We start from the raw sequence: 9,992 nt of genomic DNA on the forward strand, positions 1-9,992 counted from the left end.
TATAAATAGGGCTGAAGTGGTTTAAATGTGTTAATCAAGTAACTAGTAACTAAAGTTTTGTAGTGGTATGTAATTGTAGTGGAGTAAAAGCACAATATTTCCCTCAGAGATGAAGTGGAGTAGAAGTAAAACTATTGAAAATTGTAAATACTGAAGAAAGTAAAAATCTTAAGTACAGTAGCCTACTTGAGTATTATGTACTTAGTTACTTTACACCACTGCCCCCTTCAACGTTTTTCAGGCCAACTAGGGACCCCCATAGCTGATAGAGATGAAGCAGGGACCCCCATAGCTGATAGAGATGAAGCAGGGACCCCCATAGCTGAGAGAGATGAAGCAGGGACCCCCTTAGCTGATAGAGATGAAGCAGGGACCCCCTTAGTTGAGAGAGATGAAGCAGGGACCCCCTTAGCTGAGAGAGAGATGAAGCAGGGACCCCCTTAGCTGAGAGAGAGATGAAGCAGGGACCCCCTTAGCTGATAGAGATGAAGCAGGGACCCCTTAGCTGAGAGAGAGATGAAGCAGGGACCCCTTAGCTGAGAGAGAGATGAAGCAGGGACCCCCTTAGCTGAGAGAGAGATGAAGCAGGGACCCCCTTAGCTGAGAGAGATGAAGCAGGGACCCCCTTAGCTGAGAGAGACATGAAGCAGGGACCCCCTTAGCTGAGAGAGAGATGAAGCAGGGACCCCCTTAGCTGAGAGAGACATGAAGCAGGGACCCCCTTAGCTGAGAGAGACATGAAGCAGGGACCCCCTTAGCTGAGAGAGAGATGAAGCAGGGACCCCTTAGCTGAGAGAGAGATGAAGCAGGGACCCCCTTAGCTGAGAGAGACATGAAGCAGGGACCCCCTTAGCTGAGAGAGAGATGAAGCAGGGACCCCTTAGCTGAGAGAGAGATGAAGCAGGGACCCCCTTAGCTGAGAGAGAGATGAAGCAGGGACCCCCTTAGCTGAGAGAGATGAAGCAGGGACCCCCTTAGCTGAGAGAGAGATGAAGCAGGGACCCCCTTAGCTGAGAGAGAGATGAAGCAGGGACCCCTTAGCTGAGAGAGAGATGAAGCAGGGACCCCCACTACATATTGTATAAATATTAATCGTGCTGCATGATTAAACTTTTTCATAGATTTCATAATAGGAAGCTTCTCATAGACTTGTGTAGCGTTGTGTTGGATTCATCTTAACACAGTTAACCACTTACAGTAAACCCTCAATACTTAGAAAACTTGTACTTGGTTCAAAAATAGCAAAAATAGCAGATTTACAAGCTCAAAACGTGTCGCACTGCGACGCGTTTTGAGCTTGTAGATATGCTATTTTTGTGTGACATAGAATGGTGAAGTACAGCATTAATTACGATAAAAAAGTTAAAATACGGAGATAAGTCTGCCCGACAGTAATCTCTCAAGAACAGATTCTGCTCTGCGTTGGAATATGTCGTGAAGGTTCGTCATAACGTGTACACACTGGGCTACAAGTGGGCGTGCCTTCAGATCAGGAAGCAGGCCGCGCTTTACCCAATCAAATGTAGTGGGCGGGATTTACGTGTCCGCCGATCATTCCCCACTCGAAACCAACCGAAACTAATTTAACAATAGCGTCCGCGGAGCAGACAAAACCACGAAAAGATATTCACATTTTAACTTGCTCTTTTATCATAGAAACAAGTGGGCTTATAACCAAAACGATCCATGTTCTCTGGGAGAAGTGGTGTTAGTGTTCCGTGTAGACATATTGTTAGTGGGAATGAAAACATAGTCGCACCACCGGAAGTGAAACGCTGAAGGCAGACCAAAACCCCGGTTTCCTTGCGCACGGGTGCTACGTCGTCATTGTCCCAGAGCCAAGTGAGATAGTACAAACAGCAGAGGGCGCTGTTTTTCCTTCTCATTTGGTTCTGGGTTCCCAGATTGGCCCGACAGTACATGCACTGTGGCCCTCTGGAGTGAGTGTGGAAATATAGTGGCCCTCTACATCGTCAAAGTTGCATCACCCCTGACGTATAGCCTACTTCACAAGAACAGGAAGTCAAGTGACAGTGTATTAAGTCAAGTGACAGTGCATTAAGTCAAATGACAGTGCATTAAGTCAAGTGACAGTGCATTAAGTCAAGTGACAGTGTATTAAGTCAAGTGACAGTGTATTAAGTCAAGTGACAGTGTATTAAGTCAAGTGACAGTGTATTAAGTCAAGTGACAGTGCATTAAGTCAAGTGACAGTGCATTAAGTCTAGTGACAGTGCATTAAGTCTAGTGACAGTGCATTAAGTCAAGTGACAGTGCATTAAGTCAAGTGACAGTGCATTAAGTCAAGTGACAGTGCATTAAGTCAAGTGACAGTGCATTAAGTCAAGTGACAGTGCATTCAGTCTAGTGACAGTGCATTCAGTCTAGTGACAGTGCATTCAGTCTAGTGACAGTGCATTAAGTCTAGTGACAGTGCATTAAGTCAAGTGACAGTGCATTACGTCTAGTGACAGTGCATTCAGTCTAGTGACAGTGCATTAAGTCTAGTGACAGTGCATTAAGTCTAGTGACAGTGCATTAAGTCAAGTGACAGTGCATTAAGTCAAGTGACAGTGCATTAAGTCAAGTAACAGTGCATTAAGTCAAGTGACAGTGCATTAAGTCAAGTGACAGTGCATTAAGTCAGGGAATTAAGCTGCACGACCGTAGCTAAAATAAACATATACCTGATGAAGACCCGAAGGGGTTGAAACGTTGTGTGCTGTGAAAATTGTGGTCGCTGGAGCGTCAACAGTGTGCGGACTTCCTCTTCTTTCTAAAATAAGCAGACCAGAGTTCATGATGACATCATGTTCCTCTGGTCAACTTCCAACTCTGAATAAAGATCGCTTTTAGTTGTTTGTGCCCCACATTCATGGAATAAATCACCTACAATGCACTTTACATATTATAGACTCCCCCATATCATCAGGACATTTTAGGAATATTGTTTTTAATCAATATTGATGTTTGTGTTTTTGTCTGTCTGTCTGTCTGTCTGTCTGTCTGTCTGTCTGTCTGTCTGTCTGTCTGATACATTTAGTTGTTTCTCTAATATTATATATTATCATGACTAAATTAAATTAAATTATAACTACTGTACATTGAAACACAAATTCTATTTTTTCCCCCCATTTCCTGAAAAGTAACAGATTTGGACATACAAGAACAGTGTTGGTCTGGTTCCACAGAGAGAGGACCAGCAGACCTTGTTTTCATTGAGATTAGACCAGTGATAAATCTAAAGAGAAGAGTTTTATAGCATCTGTAGGGGCTTGAAGAGGGGCAACAGGCATGGGGTCATTTACGGTTCAACCTTGGAATGCAAAAAGGGTCCTCCCCCTCATGTTCACTCTCGCGCGCGCGCGCACACACGCACACGCACACACACACACACACACACACACACACACACACACACTTTCTATCATCATGCTCACATTGTTTGAAACAATAATGTGAGCACCAGATGTTGCTGTTGTCAATGAAGGAAACAGATCAGTTCCCAGTAGAGGAAGCTTTTATGACCAAAGTCATTAAATACCAGCCGCTCCTCCATACCATCACAGAGCTAGGTTATAGGTGCAATCTATTTGTGTTTATCTTTGGCAGCCTAGGACATGTACATAGGTTGGTTTTAAGAGGCTTCCAACAACTTGGGATGCCAAAAAAAGCAGCTAAACGGCTTGCAAAATTCTGTGGAATCTCTTCTACTATCGGTAGCCGCCAAATATGGCGAAGACGCTGTTATTTGTACCCCTAAAGGGTGTGGGAGTATTTGTCCATGATTTGCTGACTGTACATTTTTGACAGCACCTTGTAATATTTGTGTCCTTGTATTGTTTTGTGGACATAAATAAATGATTAAATGTGTGTCACAATGCGCCGCATCGCGACGCATTGTGAGCTTGTAGATCTGCTATTTTCAAATGGCCGATATGTATATACGGCTGAAGAGGTTAATGTGTGTTTTGTAAACAAAATCTTCAAAGTAACTAGTAACTAAAGTTTTCAAATAATTGTAGTACTGGAGTAAAAGTACAATATTTGCTTCTGAGATGTAGTGGAGTAGAGGTAAAAGTATTGGAAATTGGAAATACACAAGTAAAGTACAAATACCTCAAAATGTACTTTGTACAGTACTTAAGTAAATATATTTAGTTACTTTACTCCACTGGTTACACCACAGGTATACTGGAATGACTGGCCCCCGGTATAACCCAGTGCGGTGAGGAAGAGGGAGATCCCAAACAGCTGTACTGCCAGTGAAACCATTGTTCACTATTGGCAAAGCCAGGGGCCAGCCAACTAAGGCCCCCCCCCGCTAAACGGCGAATGTCGGAGTCCCTGTCTAACAATATTCAGACTACAACTAAAACACAGAAATAAACAGGCTCAATTCCCACTATAAGTAAACAACCACGAAATAAACTTGAAAAAAAGAAAAAGAAAAGAATCCTGGTACACTCCCTCTGTTTAGTTGCGTATTTTAGGCAGCATACCCTCGTCACCACAAACCTAAACAGACAGATCAGTCACATGAAGTCACAGCAGATTTTTTATGAAAAAGGCTTCGCTTACCTAGAGGTCACGAAAGAGGTTTCTCCCCGACAGCAAACAACACATTTAGAGACAGTTCTCATTTCTGCAGCTGCAGTTACAGAAAGGAAACGCCGAAATACCCAGAGTCACTCTGTCACAATGCCACAGTGTGAGAGAGCCAAGTTCATTCTTCATGTTTAACCACAGAACAAACTGTCTGCAACTGTCACGGTGTGTGCTTACCATTTAGCAGCTGAAGTGGATACCTGTAGACTTAGGATCCTGTTTCACCAGGTGTATCGCTGGAAAGACACGAGTCCAGGCGGATCGTGCAGGCAGGTTACAAACAGTATAGGAACTTACAGTTCAGTATTTTTTAGCAGGCAGTGCTCACAAGCTCATCTCCATCCAATACTGGTTAAATATAAAATCTCCAAACAGGGGTTTGATACTCCATATTGTTTGCCTTTGATTGTTGAGGGGCCTCTTTAGAGCTCACCTCCAAAATAGCTTTCGCTTCTGCTGGCAGGGGGTGTACAAACTCTTCTTACCCGGAAGATTCCTCATGTCTTGCATGACGGCTGCACCCCTCAACTGTTACAGCCCTGGGTAGGCAACCCGGCCTGATGGAGATATGTGCTCCAAGGGCCACACTTTCCTAGTTGCATTATTAGCTGCATGTGCAACGCTTATTGGCCCTGCCAATGTTTTTAATCTGCTATAGTTTTTAATCTGTATGGGAAAACAAACTACAAAATCAGCCTAGGGTTTCATGCACCCTTTAACTGTGCTACAATGTGACAAAGCAAAACATGTAAAACTTAAATTGCATTTGGCTACATGTACTGTAGGTTAAAATAATGAATTAAAGGATATTCTTCCACAATTGTATTGTTATTATTTTCAGTTATAGTCACATCTAACAAGGCAACTCATCTCGCTTCAACATCAGTGTCACAGGGCAACCCGTGCCCTAATGTAGCTCTAATCGCAAATTCAATAAAGAAGATCTCTGAGTTGTCATTCACAGCTAAGTGTGTGCACTTCTAGCCAATCTGCAGTCAGCCAATCAGGCAGACTGCCTGATTGATTAAATATCACTGCCTCTGACATGTCATTCTCTTTCCAGCATGCAACAAGCAACCCACCTCCATCCCCAAACTCCACCATGCCTCAATCGTCTAGAGTTAAGAAGAAAGGGGGTTCTCTGCACTGTCTAGACTCCGGGGGGGGGGGGGGGGGGGGGGTTCTCCCTATTCAGCATATCTCATATGTACGTTGCATATGTACGTTAAATGTTAACGGAGTCTAATTGCCAAATATGTTTATTGAATAATAAAATGTTTTATTCGATAAAATTCTCATTTACAACAACTCAATCTCTCTCTTATTGAATAGACACTAAGGACTCCACAGTGTAAAACTGGACATTACAAGCACACACTGCACTGCGATGCGTCGCGTTGTGAGCTTGTAGATCTGCTATTTTCAAACATTTTAGCACTTTAGCAGTATGAAAAGGAAAAAAAAGGCCCAGCAGTGCCTATCACCTCAACCGGTGATTAGTAGGCGTGAACGTGAAGTTATAAATACACATAAGCCACCGAGGAAATCTAGAAGTACACAGTAGTCACTAATAATTACAGAACGTAGTGAAAAAGTCGGCCACCCTGCACAGAGTGTCATGTGACTGTGGCACAGAGGTGAAGAGAAGGGAGGGTGAAAAGAACCCCAGGGCAGGTGTGTGTGTGTGTGTGTGTGTGTGTGTGTGTGTGTGTGTGTGTGTGTGTGTGTGTGTGTGTGTGTGTGTGTGTGTGTGTGTGTGTGTGTGTGTGTGTGTGTGTGTGTGTGTGTGTGTGAGAGAGAGGTGTGTGTGAGAGAGGGAGCGATGGCCGGTGTGGGCAGTATAATAAGTGAGCGTGCGTGCGTGCGTGCGTGCGTGCGTGCGTGCGTGCGTGCGTGCGTGCATAAGTGTGCGTGAGAATGTGTGTGTGCGTGCGTGTGCGTGCGTGCGTGTATAAGTGTGCGTGAGAATGTGTGTGGGCGTGCGTGTGCGTGCGTGCGTGCGGCCCTGCAGGAGAAAATACCAGTGTGAGTTGGCCAAAGTCTGGTGTTCAAAATTTACTTGAGTAAAAGTACAAAAAGCATCGGTATCAAAATGTACAGTACAAAAGCATTGGTATCAAAATGTACTTAAAGTACCAAAAGTAAAAGTACTGAAATGTTTGAAAATAGCTGATCTACAAGCTCACAACCCGTCGGGATGCGACGCGTTGTGAGCTTGTAGATCTGCTATTTTCAAATAGCCTATATATAAAACAGGGCTAAAGTGGCTAATGTATGTTTTATAATATAATCATTTATATCTGCAAAGTAACTAGTAAATAAAGTTTTCAAATAATTGTATTGGAGTAAAAGTACAATATTTGCCTCTGAGATGTAGTGGAGTAGAAGTAAAAGTTCTGAAAATTGGAAATACTCAATTAAACTACAAATACCTCAAAATTGTACTTAAGTACAGTATTGAGTACAAGTACTTAGTCACTTTCCACCACAGTCTGCTCGTCACCACAAACCTAAACGGACAGATCAGTCACATGAAGTCACAGCAGATTCTTAATGAAAAAGGCTTCGCTTACCTCTCTCTATGCTATGGGTACCACTGGGTTGATTCAGTCCAGCCAGGTTCACATGCCCCAGAAGAAGCAATGGGAAAGATGATCCTTTCTGTTACAGGCGAGCAGATCGGGTTCAACCAAATATTGAAGAGAAGTGATTTCAGGAAACCAGTACAGAGACGAAGGATCCTCGCTGAAACATGGGTTCATTCAAGTGGCTGCAGTGAGTTGATTCAAGGTGCAGACTTTGCATCAAAGTGAGTTCCACATCAGGAAGTATACATGCCTTTATAATACGCCCTTTGAGCATCATACTGCGTCATATTTGAAACACAAGAAATGGGCCTTGACATTACAGACTTGTCAACACGTCCTGTCTATTCAGCACAACAGTATTCTGTAACCCATTGAATTCCACATCCTCCTAATTAAGGGGAGCTGAAGAACGGACAAGTTACAATAGGTCTCGTACTCATCCTGCTAACTATGGTACCTCCCTCCAGCCAGTGTTGATTTTGACAGCAAATTTTGATTTAGTTTTAGTCATAGTCTTTTGAACAAAATTCCATTTAGTTTTTGGTCATGTTTCAGTCACCTGAATTTTTTTAGTTTTTGTCTAGTTTTAGTCGACTAAATATCATAAGATTTTAGTCGACTAAATCTACAGTTGATTTAGTCGACTAAAATGTATTTTGGCGGTGCCTTGATGACGTCATAATGGCCGATTTTACACTGGTTGCATGCTGAAAATCGCCGATCTACAAGCTCACAACGCGTTGCGCTGCAACGCGTTGTGAGCTTGTAGATCTGCTATTTTCAGAGCGCAACACCTGAGCGCATCCAAGCACAAAATGTCTTTTAGTTCTACTGGATCTGTTCTCCACTCGTCTCTCCCTAACATAGTCTAACTTAGTCTAGTTTTTATTTGTTGACGAAATTGTCAATATATTTAGTCTTAGTTTTAGTCATCATAGCTTAGTTTTCATTTAGTTTTTATTTAGTTTTCGTCAGTGAGAAAAGGTAGTCGATGAATATTTTTCGTCATAGTTTTCAACACCGGCTCCAGCTCCTTAGGGAGGCCTTGCCCTTAGAGCAGAGATTGTTTCCTGGCCCACCCTCATAAAGCATGTCATTGGGTTTAGTGCAGATTCTAATAATTACCTATTTTTGGAACAGGCTAGACGTGTAAAACCCATACACCTGATAACATCAAATACATAGATCCACAAGTCTGCTCTTTGGATGCACATAACTATGCTAGACCATGTGTTCAAACCACATTAATCAGCTCAGCTAATGCTTCAAAGCCTAGTGCATGCTTACATACATGTAGATATAGAGAAATAATACATAATAATAATAATATATATAAGGCACACTTGGTTATATATCTTATGGCTGAATTAAAATCACTCAGCTTCCACAGTATCCGACCTGAATATGAACCTGAACAACACATTTAGAGACAGTTCTCATTTCTGCAGCTGCAGTTACAGAAAGGAAATGTTCTAAAAAAAATACCCAGACTCACTCGTTCACAATGTGACTGTGTGGTTTAACCACAGAACGAACTGTCTGCAACTGTCATGATGTATTATAGCAGGTGTGCCCAAAAGGAATTATATTTGCTTACCGTTTAGCAGCATTTCAGTGCAGCCTGCACCATGTAGAAGCGGAGCGTTGTCCTAGTGTTCAAACACAAAGAATTTTATACCTGAAGAACAACACTCACACACACCCAGAGAGTTCCAATAATAAGCCCTATGTTACAAGGGAACTTGACAACCCACCAACAATTTATACCCTGGTTAATTTGTTTTAATTCCCTTTGGTCGGGCCCTCTCCTTCCTGATCATGTCTGGCCACCCTTCACCCTACCAGTCCCACAACAGCATCTGAATTTCTTCATTTTCGAGAATCTCAGAGTTTGCTCTGACATGATACGTGACATAAAAAGGTTCATTGGTCTGATATCTTTGACAACATATGATTTGTTTGCAGCAGTGTTGATTTCGTCGACTAAAACTATGACGAAAAGTGTTCGTCGACTACCTTTTTTTCACTGACGAAAACTAGATAAAAACCAAGTTACGATACTATGACTAAAACTGAGACTAAATATATTGACACTTTTGTAAACAAATGAAAACTAGACTAAAATGTTAGTGAGAAGAGATCCAATAGAACTAAAAGACAAGTCATTTTATGTTTGGTTGCGCTCGGGTGTTACGCTCTGAAAATAGCCGATCTACAAGCTCACAACGTGTCACGCTGCGACGCGTTGTGAGCTTGGAGATCTGCTATTTTCAGCATGCATGCATGTAAAATCAGCCATTCCCATGTGTTGGTTTATATACTGTATCTTTATGATCATCACAATTAATAACAGGAGCAGAGAGGTGTGACCTCATGGTTCAGGTTCAGTACAAGAAATGACCCAGAATACAGTTGCCAGGGTCATTAACCCATCAACCCATTCAATCCGGGAACACATCTGTGTCATTTAAGATTTCTTTGGCTATTCAAAAATAGCACTTTTTTATCGAGATAAATTTTTATAAAATCCGTTTTTTTAAAGTGAGCATTTTTAACGTGAGCATTTTTAACCCTATAACAAAATATTTTGAGAAAGGGGGTCCGCGGACAAAATACATATCATTTTGGGGGTCCTTGACATGAAAAAGTTGGAGCACCACTGATATAGCAACATACTGTTAGGATTTGGAAAACATTTTTCGCTTTAAAAAAATATATATATAGATTTGCACATATTTTCATGATTTAAAAAAAATTGCAGATCTACAAGCTCATAGCTGCAGCACTCGCTGCCAA

The 9,992-nt window shown here is 42.1% G+C and overlaps 1 protein-coding gene across 3 annotated transcripts in view; it reads right to left on the reverse strand.

Annotated features, from left to right (window-relative positions):
• LOC308095153 (uncharacterized protein) overlaps window positions 1–7,396 on the reverse strand; it is a 60,713-nt gene extending 53,317 nt beyond the window's left edge. For all 3 annotated transcript variants that reach the window (XM_080442098.1, XM_080442099.1, XM_080442097.1), the window contains exon 1: window positions 7,182–7,396. The gene's annotated coding sequence lies outside the window, so the exon portion shown is untranslated. The remainder of the gene's footprint in view (window positions 1–7,181) is intronic.
• Between the last annotated feature and the right edge of the window lie 2,596 nt (window positions 7,397–9,992).

This window comes from Gymnoscopelus braueri (assembly GCF_963280865.1).
Source record: "Gymnoscopelus braueri genome assembly, chromosome: 11".
Taxonomy (NCBI): Eukaryota; Metazoa; Chordata; class Actinopteri; order Myctophiformes; family Myctophidae; genus Gymnoscopelus; species Gymnoscopelus braueri.